This window comes from Pinus tabuliformis, chromosome 3_1, assembly GCF_031772625.1.
Source record: "Pinus tabuliformis cultivar Carrire ecotype Pingquan chromosome 3_1, CPIR1, whole genome shotgun sequence".
Classification (NCBI taxonomy): Eukaryota; Viridiplantae; Streptophyta; class Pinopsida; order Pinales; family Pinaceae; genus Pinus; species Pinus tabuliformis.
Genome location: NC_142301.1, coordinates 762,402,194 through 762,429,007, shown reverse-complemented (window position 1 = coordinate 762,429,007; position 26,814 = coordinate 762,402,194).

Below are 26,814 nucleotides of genomic sequence, written 5' to 3'. Positions count from 1 at the left end.
AGGAAACTCTTTTGCGTTGCTCTGCATAGCAACTCCATCCATAAATCCTAGGAGAAATCATGGATCCACCAGTAGCTCCTATAGCGTTGAACGTTGCTCCATTGAATTCCCCTCAGAGACAATTGGAATGGCAGCCTCTGGCAGACATGGACTATCAGATTTCAGAGGAAATGCTGATGAGGACCAAGTTCCACATTCACCTACTCAATGAATTGAAGGCCAAGCATGAGACTGGAACAGATGTGCTGGGCATATGGGAGTCATTCCTCCCTATTTTCAAGCTCCCTCAGGTTAGACAATTCCCTGATTTGATCCATCTGTGTGCTGAAAACTATGACCCCACTCAGAGGGCAGTTCTTGACCCTTCAGGCTCAGCTGTGTTTTATATCACCCCAGAAGCTATCAAAGATATGCTCTGCTTCAGGACTGAGAAGAAACTGGTCCCTCTATCACTTGTAGACCTGATAAATCAAGGAGCCAGAATGACAGATGCTCAGGTCACCAAATTGAATCAGCTGTACATTGACTCTGACTCTGTGAAGTATCCTCCTATCAATCAAGTATACCTCAACCAACTGGGCAGAGATCTTGCAGACATGATCAGTCCCATTTTGGGCTACAACTCAATTGAGTTTGTTGATCAAACTGTGCTGGTAATGATGCTCATGTTTGCTCCTGGCAAGTCTCCTATCTGCTATGACTATGCCACCTATATAGCAGACAAAATACATGAGCAACTAATGAACCTGGCAAGAGAAAGAGTGTTCAGATACACCTCTTACATTTACCACTTAATCTTATATCATCAACATCAGAAGTTCTCTTTTCCAATCAAAAGAGTGGATGCCCAAGGCAATCCAAGATCAGTGGTCTATTGGTCCTCTGTTTTCCACTGTAGATTCGAGTCTCCTTATACTTATTGTGAGTTCATAGATCTCTTCATCCACCCAGCTATGTCAATGTTGATGAGCTCACCTCCTCCAAGGCTCACTGATGACATGCAAAGGATCCTGCAGTTATCCAAATCATACAGCATTGGGGACTGGTACTTTTACCAGAACCACACCGTCATCAGGATATATGGGTGTGAATTGCCTCCCTACAGACTACCTAAATATGTGCCTATGAGGCTGTTTGCCCTAGAATACATCAGGTAATTTGGCAATGTTGATGTGCTTCACTTTTCAGGCAAAGGCAAGAAAGCACAGTTGAAAGTCAGGAACCAACTTGGCCATTTTGTCTATAACCAGAGGGAGGAAGGTTGGAAAGAAGCAGACAGGATGCTTGAGTCCCTTGGCCTTCAAACCAGTTTCCTTTGGAAACCTTATGAGCCCAACCACTTCATAACTTTGAGAAGACTCAAATACAAGTTGTCTGGCTATGATCATGTGAAGATTCCTCACATTGAAAAACATGCAAACCAAGTAAAATGGAGGAGAGGAACCCTAGAAGAGCCTGTTACACAAGAAGAGCTGAATCAAAGAGCAGTGAGGAATCTAAAGAAGATGGCTGACCTTGAACTTTGTTCACAGGTGTTTTCCCTTCCAAGCACACAACTGGGAGCAGTTGCATCCTCCTCGACTGTAAATCAGCAAGCACCTAAAGCCACTGAAGATACATCTAGCAAAGGCAAGGAAAAGGAAATGGAGACCGAACAGCCACCTCATGAGAAGGTGCAGCAACAGCAGCAGCAGGTAGAACAACAACAACAACAGGAATTACAGCAAGAAGAAGGGCAGCATGACAAAGAGCAGCCCCCACAGCAAGAAGGGGCAGTTGAGGCCCCAATTTTCACGGAACAGCAAGCACAAAACACGGTGCCTCCTAGGCAAGAAACATCAGCTGATGCATCAATCCTCCAAACTCCACAAAAGGAGGATACTAGCAGAAAAAGGGACAGAGAGACTCCCTTGACCACATCAATAAGTCATGGTGAGAAAAGACAGAGATTGAGTCCTTTCTCTGAAGAGGAAATGCCAACAGGGTTGTCTCTGGGCATGGGCCCACCTAGCAGGGAAGCATCTGCAAGCTCCTTCCAAGAGGAACAGAACAGAACAGTGGGGGGAGAAGTCAGCTCCTCTAGCCAGCAGAGAGATGGTGAACTGAGCATTAAACAGCAGTTCATAGACATAAAGAAAAGGAATGAGCCCATAAAAATACAACTGTACAATCATTTGTTGAAGATGGCTCCCACTAACCAGCAAAGACTAATGTCTGCTTATGATGTTAGTGAAGGCAAAATGATCATGAGTCATTTCTTGCCAGCTGTAGCACAACCCCAGTCTCCTGCAGATTATATAAGGACCAATCTTGAGGTCCTTGCCAAGGACATCCACCCAATGGATAAAATTGAATTGCATAAACAAACAGGTGAGATGGTGTATGCCTCCTTGGCAGATAAAACATTGGATAATTATAGGCTAGAAAATAGCCTTAATAATACAGCTGCCCAACTTGAGTTGGAAAGGGCATCCTCCCAAGCAAAGGACAACAGAATAAGGTCCTTAGAAGATATAATTATTGATATTGGGCATGATCCCAAAGATATCAAGGGCATACAAGAAATATTAAAATTGAGGGATGCAGATATGGCAGCTTTAAGGAGAAAGATCAAACTCCCAGCCACAATTCACCCTCAAACAGATGAAGTAGCTCAACAAAGGCATGATCAAGATGCCACAGCTTTGCTGGTATCTTTATACAAGCAACTAATTCAGACTCAAGAAAAGCTGGGAGAAGCAGAGGCTGCACAGGCAGCATTACAGGCAGCTTTGAAACAAAGAGAAGAAGGTCAGACCTCCCAGCCTCCTCCTGAAGTAATTAACCTTGAGGAAGCTGCTCCAACTACTGTTCCTCCTCCTCAACAAACAGAACATGCAGCAACATCTACTTCAGCACCACCAACAACAGAGCAGGCCCCTAGCTTGGATATGCAAAAGCTAAGAAATGAGATTCAGGCCCTGGAAGCTCAAATGACAGAACTGAATGAGACCAGGGAGAAATTGGCCAAAGTAAATGATAGATATGACAAATCCAAGCAGTCTGTGGCAGAAAAGGGCAGGGAGATAAAAGCCCTCAAAGACAGGATCAAAGAGCTAGAGAATGAGCTCAAATTAGATAAGGTTGTGGTTGAGCTTAAAATAGTGTTGTGGGCTAATATTGGCCAATCTATTAATGACCAATGGCAGTATATTGAAACAATCCATGAGCAGTTAGAGCTCATTCCAAAAGCACAGACTGAAATTCAGAGATCAAGGGCTGCTCTAAGCAACATGCCTGAAGTGGCCACCAGGATGATTAATGTGCTTAACAATAGAACAAGTACTCAGTTGGCTACCATGGGAATTTCAAACAGAACTGAGACCATTCAGTTAATCAAGAGGGTTCTTACACTGAGAAACTTGGTCCAGACATTAGAGAGAAGAACCCAAGACATGCAGACTGAGGTAAACAGGTTTATGGACAAATTTCAAGTATTACAAAACAGAGGGCTCCCTAGCTTACTGAACAGCGCAGGGAGACTGTTCACACATGAGCAGTATGCCAAGAGGGTCAATGCATTTGCCACAAGTCAAATCAATGAGAAGCCCAGCACCTCAGAGGAAACAGGGCCAGCCACAGGACAAACTCTCTACAACAGAGTAGAAAGTTTATTTTTTATAATGAATGAAATTAAACACCTATTTGAAGTGCCTCCCAATTTTTATAAATATACAGAGGCAGAGGAGACCATGGATGCAATTCTCAGGCATCAACTGCCTACAAAGAATGGTGGACTAAGGAAATACAGATGATTTTATAAGCAGGAAGCCATTCAATAAATTTTGTTCATGAAAAATGCAAATTGTCATACACAGGACAGTTTGAAAGAGTCAGCATGCATTAAAAATGAAAGTTGAGCCAACTCAGCAGAACTCATGGCCAACAAAGCAAAATGAGAAAGCTACAGGTGTCCAGGCCGAGAAGCTACAGCAGAGCAGCTCCAAAAGCGCATTTGTCTGCATTAATGCAGATCACTCCAACCGACTCAGTGGCCTCCAAAGGCCAAAAATATCTTCTGACAGGCATAAAGATGCATTTACTTTGTATTCAATGATATAATAACTTTCTCATCTAATATCTTGAAAAGTTGGTGAGCGTATTGATTTCTGAGATAACTTAGCACTCAGATATTTTGTATAACGAATTGTATATATTTTCCCCTCGCATAAGCTTGCAGGGGTTGTTGTTGATTTCTCTTGAAGAAGTTCTTATGCTGTAATCTTTTCAGAATTTTAATAAACAAAGTGATGGAATTTCTCAAAGTTCTGAAGTGTTGAATGCGTTCTGGTGTCTGTTGAAAACTGCAGGATTCCTGTGTACCTCACAATACAATAAGTTTTTTTGTAACTCTCTTTGTTATGTGTTTCAATCTTTTACAATCCATATATGTTCCTAATTTCTAAGTATTTAGCAACAAAGAAAAAGAATAGCCTTCAGTATTTATTCATGCAATACCCTGAGCTCAATCTATGTTGTTAATGAATGTTTTCTTCAGCTATAATCTTGATAAGTGTAATTCTTAATTGATATACTATCAGAATATATCTTTCACAGTGACCTTTGTTTCAGGAATTCAAGTTTTCTCCTGAGCAACATGTTTCACATTCACATCACCAGCTTAATGGAGAATTCTTAATTGCTTTCTATTGGCTGACCATACATCACCACTTAAGTTCAAATTTTGTTTGTTTGAGATACCCAATAGGACCTGCAGTCTGAACATCATCACTCCAGCATTTCAAAACAGTTCACAGCTCTAGACTCCATTGCCCAATGATAAACTACTGTCTGAACACTACATCTTAAGCACTGAAAGAAGTCCTTCAACCAAAACATAAACCAAAAACCTGAGCACAATAGCTAGCCTAAAACACTATCAAAACAGAGACAAATCATAAAGAGAGAGCCCTCTCTGATTACAGTTTGGCTAGAAACTGTAATCCAAAGATTGGTTAGTGGTTACCCCGGCCGTATTCCCTTGGGAGTCATAGGGAACAACCTGGGTGATAACATAATTGGCGACTCCACTAGGGACTGAGCATATTGTTTTTTCAACTATTGTTTGCCAAGACAGTGGTTTTAAAAAGCTTCAGCAGTCCCTTAAACAAATCCTAAAATATCTTAGAAAATACTCAAAAAGAGGTTCAGAAGCTGGCTCCCAAAAGGGAAACCAGACACACTAGGTCAAACCCTGACCCAAATCCACCAGCAGTTTTTGAAAATCCAAATACAATTCCCAAAATAATCAGGAAACAGCAAAGGCAGGAAAATCCTAGTGATTTGAGTCCTGAAACAGCTCACCCTGAACTAGTTCCAACTCCTATCAAGGTTTTATTTCGGTCCACTCCTGTTTCCCCCAGTTCACCATCTAGATCTCAAAGCCCTCCTTTCACATCTTCACCCACTGCACATATCCCATTGAACAATACCCTAGGTGCTGCTACACCTGTTACCCCTGTAGTACACATCGTTCCTTTTATCCTAGTTGCCCCTGTAAATCCCCCAAACCTTGTGAATATGGCTAACAGATATGCACCCTTGCAGATACCAGCTAATGCTGCCGCTCTACCCCAAGACTACCAAACCAAAATCTCATATTTTGACTCCACTGGCCCTTTGACAGTTGTTCAGCATGCCAAAAGGATGCAAGACCATTTTGAGACCTATGAAATAGATGAGGACAGTGTGAGAATGAGGATGTTTGTTCAAAGCCTAACTGGGGATGTAAGAACTTGGTTTAGATCCCTGAATGCAAACTCCATCACAACTCCTGATGAGCTTTATCAAGCCTTTACTAGCAGATGGGAGAAGAAGAAGGATCCTCTGCACATACTTGGTGAATATGACACTATCAAAAGAGGTCCCCAAGAGACTGTTTTGGAGTATTGTGCAAGATTCAACAATGTATATAACGCAATCCCACAAAATTTAAGACCCCCTCCTGATTTAGCTTTGTACAAATTCCCTGATGGTTTTGACCCTGACATGGCCTATCAGTTGAAGGAAAGAGACCCTCAAACCCTTGCAGAGGCCCAAAAGGTTGCTGTCACAGTGGAAGCTAACCTGATTGCCAAAAGAAACAGAGCAAGGTTGGAAAAGAGAACAACCTTCAAAGAAGAACCCTCTGCTTTTGATCAAAAGCTGGATGCAATACTCAATGGAATGAAAAGATTGGGTGATAGAGTGGAATCGGTTGAGAGAAAATCATCATGGGAAGCACCACAAAACAACCCTCCTAGGAATCCAAATTTTAGGAGAACTCAAAACGCAGGCATTGGCAAGCCCAGTGCTGACCAAGACATAAGACCCCCTTTCCAAGAAAATTATGCAGAGACTTCCACATCAACTGAACCCAATGAAGATTCTCAGATTAATTTAATGGGTCTAGATGGTGAAAGTCAAGTTTTCTTAACACAAGAAGATCATGAGGATGACGGAATCAAACTGTTCCAAACTAAATCAGGTGAATCCTTTGACTTTAAACAAGGCTATGACACTGCTGTTTATGAAGTCCATAAACAATACAAGCTAAGGAGCAGAACTGTGAATGTAAATCAGCCTGAAAAGACAAAGGATAATCAGCAGCCTAAAGGAGCCATAGTCACAGAGCCTAATGACAAAACAAATTCACCTGCAGAAGAAGTAATTATTGAAGAGATCATTGAACCATTGTCCTTAAAACAGCAGCCTATGGCTACTTCATCCTCTCACCCTAATTTAAACACTACTCCTCAAGAGATGAGTAAAAAAGACAAGTCCCAAAATCAAGATAAGAATCAAGAAGAAGATTTAGGGAACAAGGAAAGGACTGTTATCCATAACCCTAAGACCCAATCTGAAAAACCCTTTGACCTAGAAACTGAAATTGGCAAACTAAAGATAGCAATTCCTCTCTCAGAACTAGACAAGCATGACATTTATAAACAACAGATCAAGAAGTCCCTTCAACTCACCAGCATCAAAGATGATGTCAATGTGTTGGATGACACCCCAGAATTACTGTTTGGCCCAGAAGTGGATGGAAAGACAGTAGTCACAGGAATATTACCTTTTTATGTCAGCTTACGTATTCATGATAAAATATTACATAATGCAATGTTTGACTCAGGTGCCTCTCACAATCTCATGCCAAAAGCAGTCATGGAGAGATTGAATCTAGATATAACAAGACCATACAAGGACCTGTTTTCCTTTGACTCCAGCCAAGTCAAGTGTTTAGGTCTCATAAAAGATTTATGTGTGTCTCTGGTTCAATATCCAAACAAAACAATTCTAATGGATGTAGTAGTTGCTGATATCCCACCTAAGTATGGGATGCTGTTATCAAGATCATGGGGAGCTAAACTCCAAGGTTCCCTACAATTAGACATGTCATATGCCACCATCTCTGTTTTTGGGCAACCAAAAAGACTATACAGAGAAACACTCATGAAATACATGGTCAGCAGTGAAGAAAAGCCTCAAAACTTTCCCATATATGCTGTCCATTCAGACATAGACTCATACATTCTCTTCAATGACAGCACAACTCTCTCAGAAAACGATGGTGAAACCAAGATACTCATGCAAGAGGAAGACACTAATGAAAGAACTACCACCCATGAAACAACAGTCAAACAATCACTAGACACTGCTGTTGCTCTAGTTGTCAAGCATATTCAATCAAATGATGAGTCTGTCCTAGAAGACAAGCCAGATGAAAAACCAGAACTTCAACTTACATTGCCAGCCCATGAACAGATCATTAAATCTCCTTCACAACAAGATATTCTATGGTTCCTTGAATTTGATGGCTCAGTCAACAAATTAGGGGCAGGAGCTGGAGTTTGGGTACACAATGAAGAAAACAGTCATGCAGAAGGCAGAGCCTATAGATTAAACTTCAGATGTACTAATAACATGGCAGAATATGAAGCTCTTTTACTAGGCCTCAAGTTAGTAAAGTTCTTGCAAGCTGCCAGGGTTTCAATCATGGGAGATTCAGATTTAGTTATCCAACAAGTGAAGGGAAATTTTGTCACCAATGACAAAAGACTAAGGTCTTATAGGTCTGCTGTTGCTGAGGTACTAAACTTTTTCTCTGAATTCCAAATCACTAAAATTCCTAGAACCCACAATCTGCATGCTCATAGTTTGGCCACATTTGCTAGTACTTGCAAATTACCGTTGGAACCTAACAATTGTTTCACAGCTGAGATAAAACATAGACCCTCCATTCCAAACAATGTTAAAGATTGGCAAGTATTTGAGGATGATATGCAAATAAACAATTTTTTAACGCTGCAACAAGAATTTGCAGGATTAAATATTGACACTGACAAAGCAAGTCAATCACAAATACTTGACAAAGAAAGTCAATCACAAATACAGTTTGAACAGACTAACCACCCAATGTCACCCAAAACAGCGAAACAAATGCTAAACCCAACTATTTTCAACAAGGAAAACATTCAGCAAATTCAACCAATCAGTTGTGAAGAAGTGGCCAATGCTGAAACTGAAATCATAGAGCTGAAAGACAATTTTCTGCCAACAGGCCTAACTCCACTAGAGGACATCTTTGATTCAAATGATATTCCCAGAAAACCAAAAATGCAGCCCTTAAATGCAGCCATTGAAGAATGCAACATTGGTACCATTGACAAACCCAAAATAATAAAATTGTCTGCATCTTTACCTCCTGATCAAAAGCCTAAATACATTGACCTCTTTAAAGAGTTCCAGGATGTTTTTGCATGGAGTTATGAGGACCTAAAGTCCTATGATACCTCTGTTATCCAGCATACTATCCCTCTCAAGCCTGATCAAAAACCCTTTAAACAAAAATTGAGGAGAATCAATCCTATGCTTCTCCCAGCAATGGAACAAGAGGTACAGAAAATGTTCAAGGCAGGCATCATAGCACCTATCAGATTCTCTGAGTGGATTTCAAACCTAGTCCCTACAAGAAAGAAAACCGGAGAAATAAGGCTATGTGTTGACTTAAGGAACTTGAATCAAGTTTCCTTAAAAGACAATTATCCCTTACCCAAGATGGATCACATTCTCCAAAGAGTGGTGGGGGCCTCAAGGATATCACTACTTGATGGATTCTCAGGCTTCAATCAAATCCTGGTGCACCCTGATGATCAAGACAAAACAGCATTTACAACCCCATGGGGAACTTTCAAATATGTAAAAATGCCTTTTGGATTGAAAAATGCAGGGGCAACTTTTCAAAGAGCAATGGATATTGCTTTTGCAAAGGAGATTCATGACTTTTTAGTCATTTACTTAGATGACCTCACACCTTTTTCAAAATCTGACCAAGAACATTTAAAACACTTAAGGCAGATTTTCTTAACATGTAGGAAATATGGAATTTCCTTGAATCCCAAGAAGTCTCTATTTGGTTTGGAAGAAGGTAAGTTGTTAGGACATATCATTTCAAAGGATGGCATAAAAATTGATCCAGATAGGATACAAGCTATCCTACAAATGCCCCACCCAAGAAATATCAAAGAATTGCAAGGATTTTTGGGAAAAATCAATTTCTTGAGAAGGTTTATCCCAAACTTGGCAGAACTAATCAGATTACTAAATAACATGCTAAAGAAAGATTCAAAGGTGAAATGGACAGTTGAAGCAAATCAAGCCTTTGAAGGTATAAAGCTGGCCCTTACCCAAACCCCAGTCTTGACCAATCCTCAATTTGACAGAGAATTTATCATTTTCTCTTTTGCCTCCCAGCATACTATTGCTGTTGTTTTGTTACAGAAAGATGACCAAGGAAATGAGAAACCCATTGCTTTCTTTAGTATAGCTCTTAGAGATGCTCCCCTAAAATACCAAATCATGGAGAAACAAGCTTATGCTTTGGTTAAGGCCATCAAAGACTTTAGGATCTACATCCTCTATTCACATGTTATAGCCTATGTTCCAAGTCCTATTGTCAAAGACATTCTCACCCAAGAAAATTTAGAGGGCAGAAGAGGAAAGTGGATTGCCAACATTTTGGAATTTGATATTGAGATAAAACCTACAAAAATAATAAAAGGGCAAGGTTTGGCCAAACTAATGACAGAAGCAAACTTCCAAGCCTTAGACATCAACCAGCTGGACAGTGAACCGGAGCTGGCGACTCCAAAGATCAATGTAGCCTTTGAACAATCCCCTTGGTACTCAGATATATGTTATGTATTGCAAAACCTGTGTGCTCCCCCAGGACTGTCCAGAACTAAATGTAGGTTCTTAAAAATGAAAGCTTCTAAATTCTGTGTTATGGATGGAAATTTATTTTGGAAAAACCATGAAGGAATATTGCTAAACTGCCTAATTGAGAATGAAACTGACAATATCATAAAAGAATTTCATGCAGGTGACTGTGGTGGACACTTATACTGGAAGTCCACTGTGGATAAAATACTAAGGGCTGGTTACTACTGGCCCACCATGTTCTCTGATGTCAAGAAATTCACCACCTCATGTCATAAATGTCAAGTGTTTGAGGGAAAGAGACAGTTACTGCCACTTCCCTTAAAGCCTATTGCAACAGAGAGACCTTTTCAACAATGGGGCTTGGATTTCATTGGGGAAATTCACCCCTCATCTTCAGGCCAACATAGATGGATCTTAACAGCCACAGACTACTTCACCAAGTGGATTGAAGCTGCTCCATGCAGACAAGCAAATGATTCAACAATCATTCAGTTTTTGGAAAATAACATATTGGCTAGATTTGGTTGTCCTGACAAAATAATAACAGACAATGTTGCTGCTTTCAGATCCAAGAAAATGGTGAACTTCTGCCACAAATTTCACATTACCTTAGGCCATTCTACTGCATACTACCCCCAAGGAAATGGCCTTGCTGAGTCTTCAAATAAAAGCCTGGTAAACATTATAAAGAAAGTGCTAGAAGAGAACAAAAAGAATTGGCATAAGAAGCTTGTGAATGCTCTATGGGCAGATAGACTAACGACCAAGAGATCAATTAGGACCAGCCCATATGAGTTGGTTTATGGATTAGAAGCCAAATTTCCTTCATCACTAGGGGTACCTGTTATGAAACTTCTTCAAGAAAGCCAAGCTGAACCAAATGATATGCAAAGAAGGATAAATCAAATAATATGTTTACAGCAAACTAGAGACCAGGTTTTCAGCAGAGTTCAAGTTCTACAAGAAAAATTAAAGAAGGCCTTTGATAGGAGAACTAAGGCAGAAGATTTCAACATTGGTGACAAAGTCCTCAAGTGGGATTCAAGAAGAGAGGATAAGGGAAAACATGGAAAATTTGATTCCCTTTGGAGAGGACCATTTGCTGTCCAAGAAGTACAAGGAAACAATACTTATTTCCTTAAAAGTCTTAATGAAACTGATTTGGATGAAGGTCTTGTGAATGGCAGGATGCTTAAGCACTATTTTGACTACCACCCATAAGTGCAGCCTGAGTTTTCCCTTGTACATATCCAGATGTATATATTATTTTCTGTTAAGATGTAAAAATGCAATTTCTCAAGTTTTCTTAACTACCAGCAAAAGGTAAATAGGATCAGAAGTCTACCAAGAAGGGAAGTACACAATTTTGGCATTTCAAAGCAGCAAACTTCAAAATTTTGATAAAAGCAGTCAAGGGCCAAGGCAATCTGACCTGCTGTTCTTGGTCTTTCAAATGAAAAACCATCCCCATGTGGAGCCACTGCTAGCCACCTATGTCAATAGGTTTCATATTTCATGATTGGCAATGAAAAGGTCCAAATATGCTCTGCTTTGATGATGCAAAGATCACATATTTCCAAGAGAATACAATCTGTGCTTATAGCTTGATGTGGACTCAATTTTGATGGATGGTCCAACAGCCTAATCTGGATCAGGCCATGTTTTAAATTTTCAGTTGTAGAATAGAGAAAGAGGTCTGTCCAAACTGTTTAGTCTTGGCAGACAAGTAGCTTAGGTAGAGAAGTAAGGCTCCCAACTGCTTAATCTGGGACCTTGGAAGAAATAAGGGCAGCAGTAGATAGAAAATCAAAAGGAAAAAGCCAAAGAAAAGAAAAGGCAAATAAGGGTCTGCAAGTCCAAGTGCACCCTCCAAGAAGAAACAAAAAATGCTAGGCAAATAGATGGGTAGGCAGATGGGGTTGCAGAAGTGTCATTCCTTATAATTAAAGGTATGCTAAACTATTTCACAAAAGCAGAATCAATGGATTGAGAAGTCCTTCTTCTCTGTCAGGTTGCAGCAAAGCAAAGAAGCATGTCTAACTTCCCACTTATCCCCTTTCCCATTTATTACTAATATCCCCTCATCAGCTGAGATTCATGGAAGAATTGGTGGTTTTATGGTGGTTCTTACTCCTATTAGAAGCCACATTTCTTGTCTAAAACTCTTTTCATTTTGATCTACTCCCTAGGCTAAGTTATTTTCAAATATACTTAGTATTATCTCCCCTCATCCACTCCTTTCATCCATATTAACCCCTAACTTTATTGTATAATTCCCCTATGTTACCCTTTCCCTAGTATTATAACACCATGGTGTATAAACCCCAAACATTGTATAAATATCCCTCCCCTTGGCATTATAGCCATATGTCCTCTGTCAGGGATCAAAATGACATCTGGTCACTTTGATAAACCTAAGTCTAAACCCCCCTCCCCTCTTCTGAATTCATTTGGCCCATTAAAACCTTCATTTGCTGAGAAAACCTTATAAAAGACCCATTTTTACCCATACCCGCTTCAAATTGCAAAATAACATCAAAACCCACCTTTGTTGACTTATCCAAAGTATGGGCGCCATATTATTTTTATATTAAAAGGGCATTGAAAAACCTTTACAAATCCGACATATCCCAAGAGGTTTCCGCCAAGCACAGATCCCGAAAGAAATATTAAAATAATCCCGCCCCCTTCCGTATTGTGCGATCATCTCACTCATCCGTCAACCGTCGGATCGGACCCCTTTGATCCGACGGTCCTCATCCATATCGGACCGGCCCCGACGTCTGACAAATACCTTCCGATATCTGTCAGAGGGTGACGTCAGGCCTCCACCACGCGTCATCCCCACAGCTTATCGGAGGTACGCCTGACAACTCCCCTTCCGTATCAAAAGCGGTGCGATGAGAAACCGCTAACCGCTTCCGGTTTTCGGTCGATCCGCCCGGCCAACGTCACCACTACGTCATACCCACGTCAATGCCACCCCGCCGTCGCGTCAGCTCCTTCGTCCGCCCCCGCGCTGATATGTCTGCCACTTCATCACATCCGTGGACCAATCACAGCCCGCCACCTCACCTGGTGACGTCATGCTGACGTCATCCGACCTTGACCCCACCTGGTGACGTCATGCTGACGTCATCCAAAAAACGCGCCAATATGCCAAAAATCCATGTTTTGGTCGATTTTTCGCGTTTTTTATACTTTTTGCCAAAGCGATGTTGCTTTCTCTGCATGATTTTTTACGTCCAAACTTGCACCACCTTGCTGAAATCGATTTGGAGACCTCCAGCGCACCATTTCTACAGACATTCGTGACCATTGCTCGCTGTTTACCAGGTATTTTCCCTTATAGATCCTTCATACGCCTAATTTGTCTGTGAATTCCCTCAAAAAGCTTAAAAGACGAAGAAACTTGCAAATTCGCCAACAAAATCCCTGTGCCTAGTCCCCATTTGCAACTGTAAGGTCGAAAACCATCAGCTGAGCCTTGTTTGCCTAAATTTCACCAAAATACTGCACTATGTTCGCGCAATCGCGAACCAGTTACTCAAAGTACACCTACTTGCTATAAAATAAAGATTCAGACCAGACATTAGTCTTATCTCTACCTTAAAGCAGTATTTCAATTGCTGCAGCTGATCATTTATCCTTTATCCCTGAATAATTCACATTTCTCCGTCGAAGGAAACTCTTTTGCGTTGCTCTGCATAGCAACTCCATCCATAAATCCTAGGAGAAATCATGGATCCACCAGTAGCTCCTATAGCGTTGAACGTTGCTCCATTGAATGCCCCTCAGAGACAATTGGAATGGCAGCCTCTGGCAGACATGGACTATCAGATTTCAGAGGAAATGCTGATGAGGACCAAGTTCCACATTCACCTACTCAATGAATTGAAGGCCAAGCATGAGACTGGAACAGATGTGCTGGGCATATGGGAGTCATTCCTCCCTATTTTCAAGCTCCCTCAGGTTAGACAATTCCCTGATTTAATCCATCTGTGTGCTGAAAACTATGACCCCACTCAGAGGGCAGTTCTTGACCCTTCAGGCTCAGCTGTGTTTTATATCACCCCAGAAGCTATCAAAGATATGCTCTGCTTCAGGACTGAGAAGAAACTAGTCCCTCTATCACTTGTAGACCTGATAAATCAAGGAGCCAGAATGACAGATGCTCAGGTCACCAAATTGAATCAGTTGTACATTGACTCTGACTCTGTGAAGTATCCTCCTATCAATCAAGTATACCTCAACCAACTAGGTAGAGATCTTGCAGACATGATCAGTCCCATTTTGGGCTACAACTCAATTGAGTTTGTTGATCAAACTGTGTTGGTAATGATGCTCATGTTTGCTCCTGGCAAGTCTCCTATCTGCTATGACTATGCCACCTATATAGCAGACAAAATACATGAGCAACTAATGAACCTGGCAAGAGAAAGAGTGTTCAGATACACCTCTTACATTTACCACTTAATCTTATATCATCAACATCAGAAGTTCTCTTTTCCAATCAAAAGAGTGGATGCCCAAGGCAATCCAAGATCAGTGGTCTATTGGTCCTCTGTTTTCCACTGTAGATTCGAGTCTCCTTATACTTATTGTGAGTTCATAGATCTCTTCATCCACCCAGTTATGTCAATGTTGATGAGCTCACCTCCTCCAAGGCTCACTGATGACATGCAAAGGATCCTGCAGTTATCCAAATCATACAGCATTGGGGACTGGTACTTTTACCAGAACCACACCGTCATCAGGATATATGGGTGTGAATTGCCTCCCTACAGACTACTTAAATATGTGCCTATGAGGCTGTTTGCCCTAGAATACTTCAGGCAATTTGGCAATGTTGATGTGCTTCACTTTTCAGGCAAAGGCAAGAAAGCACAGTTGAAAGTCAGGGACCAACTTGGCCATTTCGTCTATAACCAGAGGGAGGAAGGTTGGAAAGAAGCAGACAGGATGCTTGAGTCCCTTGGCCTTCAAACCAGTTTCCTTTGGAAACCTTATGACCCCAACCACTTCATAACTTTGAGAAGACTCAAATACAAGTTGTCTGGCTATGATCATGTGAAGATTCCTCACATTGAAAAACATGCAAACCAAGTAAAATGGAGGAGAGGAACCCTAGAAGAGCCTGTTACACAAGAAGAGTTGAATCAAAGAGCAGTGAGGAATATAAAGAAGATGGCTGACCTTGAACTTTGTTCACAGGTGTTTTCCCTTCCAAGCACACAACTGGGAGCAGTTGCATCCTCCTCGACTGTAAATCAGCAAGCACCTAAAGCCACTGAAGATACATCTAGCAAAGGCAAGGAAAAGGAAATGGAGACCGAACAGCCACCTCATGAGAAGGTGCAGCAACAGCAGCAGCAGGTAGAACAACAACAACAACAGGAATTACAGCAAGAAGAAGGGCAGCATGACAAAGAGCAGCCCCCACAGCAAGAAGGGGCAGTTGAGGCCCCAATTTTCACGGAACAGCAGGCACAAAACACAGTGCCTCCTAGGCAAGAAACATCAGCTGATGCATCAATCCTCCAAACTCCACAAAAGGAGGATACTAGCAGAAAAAGGGACAGAGAGACTCCCTTGACCACATCAATAAGTCATGGTGAGAAAAGACAGAGATTGAGTCCTTTCTCTGAAGAGGAAATGCCAACAGGGCAGTCTCTGGGCATGGACCCACCTAGCAGGGAAGCAACTGCAAGCTCCTTCCAAGAGGAACAGAATAGAACAGTGGGGGGAGAAGTCAGCTCCTCTAGCCAGCAGAGAGATGGTGAACTGAGCATTAAACAGCAGTTCATAGACATAAAGAAAAGGAATGAGCCCATAAAAATACAACTGTACAATCATTTGTTGAAGATGGCTCCCACTAACCAGCAAAGACTGATGTCTGCTTATGATGTTAGTGAAGGAAAAATGATCATGAGTCATTTCTTGCCAGCTGTAGCACAACCCCAGTCTCCTGCAGATTATATAAGGACCAATCTTGAGGTCCTTGCCAAGGACATCCACCCAATGGATAAAATTGAATTGCATAAACAAACAGGTGAGATGGTGTATGCCTCCTTGGCAGATAAAACATTGGATAATTATAGGCTAGAAAATAGCCTTAATAATACAGCTGCCCAACTTGAGTTGGAAAGGGCATCCTCCCAAGCAAAGGACAACAGAATAAGGTCCTTAGAAGATATAATTATTGAGATTGGGCATGATCCCAAAGATATCAAGGGCATACAAGAAATATTAAAATTGAGGGATGCAGATATGGCAGCTTTAAGGAGAAAGATAAAACTCCCAGCCACAATTCAACCTCAAACAGATGAAGTAGCTCAACAAAGGCATGATCAAGATGCCACAGCTTTGCTGGTATCTTTATACAAGCAGCTAATTCAGACTCAAGAAAAGCTGGGAGAAGCAGAGGCTGCACAGGCAGCATTACAGGCAGCTTTGAAACAAAGAGAAGAAGGTCAGACCTCCCAGCCTCCTCCTGAAGTAATTAACCTTGAGGAAGCTGCTCCAACTACTGTTCCTCCTCCTCAACAAACAGAACATGCAGCAACATCTACTTCAGCACCACCAATAACAGAGCAGGCCCCTAGCTTGGATATGCAAAAGCTAAGAAATGAGATTCAGGCCCTGGAAGCTCAAATGACAGAACTGAATGAGACCAGGGAGAAATTGGCCAAAGTAAATGACAGATATGACAAATCCAAGCAGTCTGTGGCAGAAAAGGGCAGGGAGATAAAATCCCTCAAAGACAGGATCAAAGAGCTAGAGAATGAGCTCAAATTAGATAAGGTTGTGGCTGAGCTTAAAATAGTGTTGTGGGCTAATATTGGCCAATCTATTAATGACAAATGGCAGTATATTGAAACAATCCATGAGCAGTTAGAGCTCATTCCAAAAGCACAGACTGAAATTCAGAGATCAAGGGCTGCTCTAAGCAACATGCCTGAAGTGGCCACCAGGATGATTAATGTGCTTAACAATAGAACAAGTACTCAGTTGGCTACCATGGGAATTTCAAACAGAACTGAGACCATTCAGTTAATCAAGAGGGTTCTTACACTAAGAAACTTTGTCCAGACCTTAGAGAGAAGAACCCAAGACATGCAGACTGAGGTAAACAGGTTTATGGACAAATTTCAAGTATTACAAAATAGAGGGCTCCCTAGCTTACTGAACAGCGCAGGGAGACTGTTCACACATGAGCAGTATGCCAAGAGGGTCAATGCATTTGCCACAAGTCAAATCAATGAGAAGCCCAGCACCTCAGAGGAAACAGGGCCAGCCACAGGACAGACTCTCTACAACAGAGTAGAAAGTTTATTTTTTATAATGAATGAAATTAAACACCTATTTGAAGTGCCTCCCAATTTTTATAAATATACAGAGGCAGAGGAGACCATGGATGCAATTCTCAGGCATCAACTGCCTACACAAGAATGGTGGACTAAGGCAATACAGATGATTTTATAAGCAGGAAGCCATTCAATAAATTTTGTTCATGAAAAATGCAAATTGTCATACACAGGACAGTTTGAAAGAGTCAGCATGCATTAAAAATGAAAGCTGAGCCAACTCAGCAGAACTCATGGCCAACAAAGCAAAATGAGAAAGCTACAGGTGTCCAGGCCGAGAAGCTACAGCAGAGCAGCTCCAAAAGCGCATTTGTCTGCATTAATGCAGATCACTCCAACTGACTCAGTGGCCTCCAAAGGCCGAAAATATCTTCTGACAGGCATAAAGATGCATTTACTTTGTATTCAATGATATAATAACTTTCTCATCTAATATCTTGAAAAGTTGGTGAGCGTATTGATTTCTGAGATAACTTAGCACTCAGATATTTTGTATAACGAATTGTATATATTTCCCCTCGCATAAGCTTGAAGGGGTTGTTGTTGATTTCTCTTGAAGAAGTTCTTATGCTGTAATCTTTTCAGAAGTTTAATAAACAAAGTGATGGAATTTCTCAAAGTTCTGAAGTGTTGAATGCGTTCTGGTGTCCGTTGAAAACTGCAGGATTCCTGTGTACCTCACAATACAATAAGTTTTTCTGTAACTCTCTTTGTTATGTGTTTCAATCTTTTACAATCCATATATGTTCCTAATTTCTAAGTATTTAGCAACAAAGAAAAAGAATAGCCTTCAGGATTTATTCATGCAATACCCTGAGCTCAATCTATGTTGTTAATGAATGTTTTCTTCAGCTATAATCTTGATAAGTGTAATTCTTAATTGATATACTATCAGAATATATCTTTCACAGTGACCTTTGTTTCAGGAATTCAAGTTTGCTCCTGAGCAACATGTTTCACATTCACATCACCAGCTTAATGGAGAATTCTTAATTGCTTTCTATTGGCTGACCATACATCACCACTTAAGTTCAAATTTTGTTTGTTTGAGATACCCAATAGGCCCTGCAGTCTGAACATCATCACTCCAGCATTTCAAAACAGTTCACAGCTCTAGACTCCATTGCCCAATGATATACTACTGTCTGAACACTACATCTTAAGCACTGAAAGAAGTCCTTCAACCAAAACATAAACCAAAAACCTGAGCACAATAGCTAGCCTAAAACACTATCAAAATAGAGACAAATCATAAAGAGAGAGCCCTCTCTGATTACAGTTTGGCTAGAAACTGTAATCCAAAGATTGGTTAGTGGTTACCCCGGTTGTATTCCCTTGGGAGTCATAGGGAACAACCTGGGTGATAACACAGTCATTTTGTAGCTTCTATTAGAAGGGAGCTCCAACCCCTGGCTCTTCTACTGGCTGATATGTTTACCAGTACGTAGGCACGGACCTATAGAAGGCTACTACCTTTACTCTTCCTCTAAGGACCACATTTCATAAAATTTTAGACTGAATACTCCTAGTACATAACACCACAATATGTTGGCCATGTTTCATCAAATTTTCATAATGGACCCATCAGTAACATTGAAGCTCAAAATCAATCACCATAACTGTAATACAACCATAAAATACAACTGCATTAACCAATCACTGAAAATCATCAACTTTTAAACTCAATAATTAATCTCTGAATCAATCAATCACTGAAAACTCAATCCATTGAAACTTAATCAAAATTCAACCAATCAACTAGAATAGACAGATCACTGTAACCAATACACGTATCTGAACCTAGAACACTACATCAACAACCAGAACCAACTGCAACCTCAAAAATCATATGTGAGAATGCATACGCTACTTCAATGAAGCCAACCTACATGTATATGCTAATTTATGTAACCCAACCCGTGCATACCTCTAAATATACTGAATCATAAAAATTCTGAACCATAAATTGTACTTCCTAAAGACATTATAAAGATCTATTGTCATATTACAGATTTCTAAACAGATAGCAGCAAAGATCACCTTTCTAACAAAGATCACCTTTCTAACTCAATCAATCAATCAACCAGACTCCATCTCCTTATACAATCAGTTTTACTTTCAGATCTAAATAAGACATCATTGACAAACATCAGTAAAGCAGCAACACTGATTAGATAGATCAATCATCTTTGAACAAGAATATTTTCTTCTTCATACGCTACTTGGAAGTGCCGAACCAACGTGTATATGCCCCTTCACCAAGGCAAACCAGCATATAGATCTGCAAATAATAACTTATAATTTCACAGGTATTACAGACTTCATATATACCCATATCATAGCATATAAATGATAAAACATGTGTTAGCAATTATATCTAGACTATCCATTATCATATCATACAATGATAAGTCATTTCAGGTCTCAGATCCTGATCCAACATTGTATCCAAGGGTGCACAAGATATTTCATATCTATTTCATAACCATAGCCCTTACAATGAAAAATATACTTCAGATAGCAGTACTCATGAAAAACCCTTTCACTTCCACTCTAAACCCTTTGATCTTCTCCTCCTTATATACTTAGAGCCCTTTTCAGTACCTCAGACCAAAACAACACTTAAAACCTGTGGTATTCTTAAACGGGATCAAGTAACCGTTATTCCACTTAATATTGTGGGCTAATACCATGGTATTGACCCTTGGTATTCTGTAACCTTAATTTTCCATCCCATACTTGCTTTTCCTTCTGTGAAAGTGCGTGCATACGTATAAGCTTATTTTGTTCTATGAACCCGCTTGTATACGCTACTTGGACTAGGTGAACAAATGTATACAAATTAAATCATTGTTTTTCTTCAATTGATTGATTCTTATCTGAAATCCTTTGTCCCATCATCCTCTTCTTCTGTACCATTACTTTGTTACCTTTACAATGTGAGTTTCCCTTTATCAATTATGAACTAACCTGTGTGTGGGTTGCCATCAAGGACAACACATGTATCATAATGCCAACAATCTCCCCCTTTGGACTTCATGGAAACCATATTGATGTTGATCACTTCAATATGTAGAACCTTTGTACTCTCAAGAAACACCAAGGTACTCTCCCCCTTTGACATGAAGGGAAAAGGGTGGACCATACTGTCCATGCTCCCCCTAAGCACATGCAGAGTCTGCAGAGATATTTTTCAAAAGAATAACATGACTCTATAACTATACTATGTGAGTATGACCTTCCTATCACCAATGACTCATACATACATCCATCACCCAACCAAGTGGGGATATACCAAATGTTCATACATGACTGAAAATTGCAATTATGACATTATCATTCCCATGCATAGTGGGGGTACAAATTACAACATATCCAAAAGGACTCATTCATAATATACTATGAAAGAAAGAGACATATTATTACACCATAGGTCTTTACATGACCTTTACAACAAATGATATTAATAACTAAGACCATAGATGAATTCAACAACCATGATGCCAACAATGCATAATGTTTTGAAGGCTAATGCTCCCCCTGAACCTGTGCTACCTATGCATTGTCAACAATTCACTCTCAAGGCATCTTCCTCAATCAAATAAACATCAATGAGAAAATCATATTAGCATACTGTAACCATCAATATCAGACTGAACACCCTTGTCAAAATCTGATTTTGAGTCTAACCTACTGTTTTTCTATTAGAAAAACACATACGCCACTCTAGGCATAGAAACGTGCTTATATACACGAATCGTCTTCATGAAATCCATGTATAGGAAACATTCCTCCGAAAATTGGTTTTAACATCATGATGAGGCATAAACAACTCCCAGCTTTTGTCTAAGATATTCAAATGCTTCTTTGGGAAGAGGTTTGTAAATATATCAACAACATGTTCTTTGGAGGGAACATACTCCAATTTAACCTTTTGTTCAAGCACTTGTTCTCGTAGAAAATGGTACTTAATGGGTATGTTCTTGGTCTTGGAGTGCATGACTATATTTTTCGAAATACTAATAGCACTTGTATTATCACATAGAATGGAGATGGGTGGAGAACATGTGATTTGAATATCTTGTAATGTTTGCATCACCCAGAGTAGTTGTGTGCAACAATATGCAGCAGCCACATATTCTTCTTCAGTGTTAGATAAGGTAATCGAGCTTTATTTCATGCTCAACCAAGATACTAATCATGATCCCATATAGAATGCACCTCCACTAGTGCTTTTTCGGTCATCAACATTTCCAACCCAAACTGCATTTGTACATGCATAAGAGTGAGATTTGTATCTGTAGGATATCATAGACCAAAGTCTTGAGTTCCTTGGAGATATTTGAACATTCTTTTTACTGCCTGAAGATGTGATTCCTTTGGATTGGCTTGGAATCTTCCAACAATTCCTACCGCATGCATGATATCTAGTCTAGTACCTATTAGATAAAGCAGACTTCCAATCATAGATTTGTACTCTGGTTGATTCACTGTAGGAGATTCATCATTAGAACTGAGGCTACATCATGTTACCATTGGAGTACATAGTGGTTTGGAATCTTCCATTCTGTACTTCTTCAAAATCTGCTTGAGATATTTAGTCTGTGAAAGAAAGATGCCATCTTTTGTTTGTTGCACTTGCAAACCAAGAAAATAGGTTATTTCTTCAAGTAAAGGCATTTCAAATTATTGTTGCATAACAAAAGAAAAAATTTGACTCATAGATTCTTCATTACTACCAAAGATGATATCATCAACATAAACAACAATAATTATCACTTTATCATTCTCAATTTTTGTATATAAGTTGTTGTTTGCAGATCCTTTTGTGAAACCTTGTTGTTGAACATATTTGTCAAGATGATAATACCATGCCCTTGGAGATTGTTTCAGTCCATATAAAGCCTTTTTGAGTTTTCATACAAGCGTTGCATCATTTCCTAGAATGAATCCTTATGGTTGTTCAACGTATACTTCTTCTTCTAAATCTCCATTAAGAAATGTAGATTTTACATCCATTTGATAAACTTTGAATTTTTGAAAACTTGAAATAGCAAGAAACATTCTTATGGCTTCAAGTCTAGGAACAGGTGAAAAATTTTCTTCAAATTCTATACCTTCTTGTTGAGCATACCCTTTACAAACAAGCCTTGCTTTATTCCTAATTACCTCTCCATTTTCATTCAACTTAATCTTGAATATCCATTTTGTTCTTATAACATTTTTATCATGAGGTCTAGGAACTAATTCCCAAGTATCATTATTTTCAATTTGTTCAAGTTCTTCATCCATGGTCTTAATCCAACATTCATCTCTGCTAGCTTCATTTAAATTTTTGTGGTTCTATGGAGGATACTAATGCTAGATAACTAGAAGATCCTATAAGATTATTCATACGATTTACAATCTCATCTACTCATAAAAAGAAACTAGTAATACCACCATTATTGTCGTCTTAGTCTTAAATATTATTATTATAAAAAGTGTTTACAAGTTTTGTATTGGTTCAGACTATTTCCAGTATGAAGGCATCTACCTGCTGAAGGCTACAACCTTCACTTGTTTTCCAGCTTCTACTGGAAGGGATCTCCAACCCCCTAGCTCTTGTAATAGCTGATATGTTTACCAGTGCATAGGCATCAGCTTACAAAAGGCTACAACCTTCACTCTTCCTCCATGGACCACATTTCATAAATCTTCAGACTGGATACTCCTGGTACACAACACCACAATATCTTGGCCATGTTTCATCAAATTTTCATACTAGACCCATTAGTAACATTGAAGCTCAAAATCAATCACCATAATTGTAATACAAACATAAAATACAACTTCATCAACCAATAACTGAAACTCATCAACTCTGAAATTCAATCATCAATCTCTGAATCAACCACAACTGAATCAATCAATCACTGAAAACTCAATCAACCGACACTTAATCAAAATTCAACCAATCAACTAGAACAGACAGATCAATGTAACTAGTACACAGATATGAACTTAGAACACTACATCAACAACCAAAACCAACTGCAACCTCAAAAATCATATGCTAGAATTCATATGCTACTTCAATGAAGCCAACCTTCATGTATACGCTACTTTTTGTAACCCAACTTGTGTATACCTGTAATGATATGAAATGATAAAAAATCTAAACCATAAATTGTACTTCCCAAAGACATTCTGAAGGTCTACTGTCATATTACAGAGTTCTAAACAGATAGCAACAAAGATCACCCTTATAAATCAATCAATCAATCAACCAGACTTAATATCCTTATATAATTAGCTTTACTTTCAAGTCTAAAGAAGACGTCATTGACAAACAATAGTAAAATAGCAGCACTAATCAGATAGATTAGTCTTCTCTGAACAACAAACTTTTCTTCTACATATGCTACTTGGAAGTGTTGAACCAGTGTGTATACGCACCTTCACTAAGGCAAACCAGCATATAGATCTGCAAATAATAAAGTTGTTAATTTATCTAGCTTTTATTTTCCTCCTACGGGCTTCAATCTTTTGGAGAGGGGATTGAATTTTTCCCTTGCTCCCAAAAAGATTATGGTCGCTGATATTATGTGTGACGTCAAATTTGGGATAAAGGGCTTACCAGATAATATTAAAGATATTTTTCAACAAGATTGTGCTGTTATTCTTAGGAAAGCTAAGCCCCCTAAGAATAACATAAGCAAAGGTGAGTTCGAAGCCCTAAAATCCCTGAATAGGAACCCCCACATTGTTGTCTTAAAAGCTGACAAAGGCGAGGTTGTTGTTATCCTTGATAAGGAAGATTATCGGAAGAAGATGATGAATCATCTGATCAATAGGGGAAGCTACAGAAATCTTGACAAGAATCCCTTGAAAAATATTTCTAAGACTATCAGTCTTGCTATTAAATCAGCAGCTCGGTTGGCTTCTTTAGTCATAAGCTGATTGAAAGTAGCCCTATCACTCCCAAGATTTATGGGCTTCCCAAAATCCATAAAGAGGGAGTCACCCTTAGACCCATTATCAACACCATTAGTGGGCCAACCTACCTTTTAGCTAAATATCTAGCCATGACGTTGAAACCCCTGGTAGGGCAAACAGATTCCTTTGTCAAATACTCCTATTCTCTTGTTAAAGAATTAAAAGATATGAGATTTGAACCAGGTGACAATCTTGTCAGTTTTGATGTAGTTTCCCTATACACTAGCATCCCCATTAAGGAATCCCTTGATGTCATCTTTCGCCTTACTAATCCTAACACGGCCAAATTAGTTGAGATATGCCTCACTTCTACTTTTATATATTTTGAAGGTGAGTTCTATGAACAAACCTGTGGGGTTGCCATGGGTTCCCCCCCATCCCCTATCGTTGTTAACCTATTCATGGAATATTTTGAATCCAAGGCTTTATCCTCAGCTTTATTTAAACCCAAGCTTTGGAAAATATTTGTTGATGACACCTACACCATATGGCAGCACGGACCTAAGAAATTAGACCTTTTTTTCCAACATCTCAATAATCAGTCTAACTCCATCCAGTTTACGATGGAGCATGAGGTCAATGGTTGCCTTCCTTTTCTTGATGTCCTCATTTCTAGGAAAGTTGATGGATCTTTCTCCCATGAGGTATATCGGAAAAAGACTCATACTGAGCAGTATATTCATGCCAATTCTCACCATTTTCCTGCTCAGAAGATAGGTGTTCTCAGCACGTTAGCCACTCGGGCTCTTAGAATTTCTGATGAAGACCACTTTTCTAAGGAAAAATCCCATCTCCTTAATGTTTTTGTCCAAAATGGCTATAGTAGGCAGCAGGGTGTCAAAGCTTTCCTCAAAGCGAGCAAAGGTCCCAAGGTCAAGAAAGAACCCATTGATCGCAATTCAGGAGTCCACCTCCCCTTCATCCAAGGGACGACAGACAAGATTGCTAGAATCCTGAAGAAGCATAATATTCCCTCGACCTTTAGACCCCTCAGCACCATTAGAAGTTCCCTTAAGTCTATTAAAGACCACGTAAACCCTATGGATATGAAAGGTGTTTATATCATCCCTTGTTCCTGTGGAACCTCATACATTGGTGAAATTTGTCGTTCTATTAACCAGAGGATTAAGGAACACGCTGCTGATATCAAGCACGAGAGGACCAAATATTCAGCTTTGGTCGAACATGCAGAGAAGACCAAGCATCATATATGCATTGAGGAGGCTAGGGTTATCACTAAGATTCCTCATTTCCACCATTGTAAGTTTAGGGAAGCCATTGAAATTGAGAGGTCTTCTAGTAATATTAATAGGGACGACAGCTGGAAAATTAGTAGTTGTTGGATTCCCGCCCTCTCTTCTTAGTTTTCTCCATCTTTGTCTAGGCCCCTTAGTTTTTTTTTTAAAGATTATTATTATTATGAACAATATTTTATTATTATCATTATTATTACTTATACTATTGTTTGGTAATATTAGAATCTCTTTTTATTAATTTTTAATCTTTAATTATATAATATAGTGTGTATATATATATAATCAAAGATTAAACTACTAATAAATATTATATATATATATATATAGATATATATATATATATATTTATATTTATATATATATATATATATATATATATATATATATATATATATATCAAAATAAATATAAAAAATAATTAAATATTTCTAAAACCCTAATCTTTAGTTTCTTTTTATATATAGATTGTTATAAATAATTAATTTTGATTCTTTATAGTAACATATTATTAAATATTGCATATATCGATATAAATAACTATATTATATTATATCTATATATATATATATATATATATATATATATATATTAATTACTACATAATATTTATATATTTAAATATATATAATATAAATATTATTTATTAATATATTATAATTTAATTGAATATAATACAATAAAAATAGGATTAGTTATTATTTTTAATATTTGATTATTATATTCACTTATATCGATAAATTAAATATATGAGTCAAATATCATTAAAACCCTTATCAAATTTAGTCGTTATTAAATTGATAAATAAATATATATATATATATATATATAAACAATTAATAAATTAATAAAATTTATCTAAATATTATTAAACATTTCCCTTTTCCTCCCCCAGTCAAATATAGTTGTTATCTTCTAGTTTTTAAGTTGACCTGTCTCCCTATTTAACCTTCTTCCTAGATTTGTTTCTTCATCGT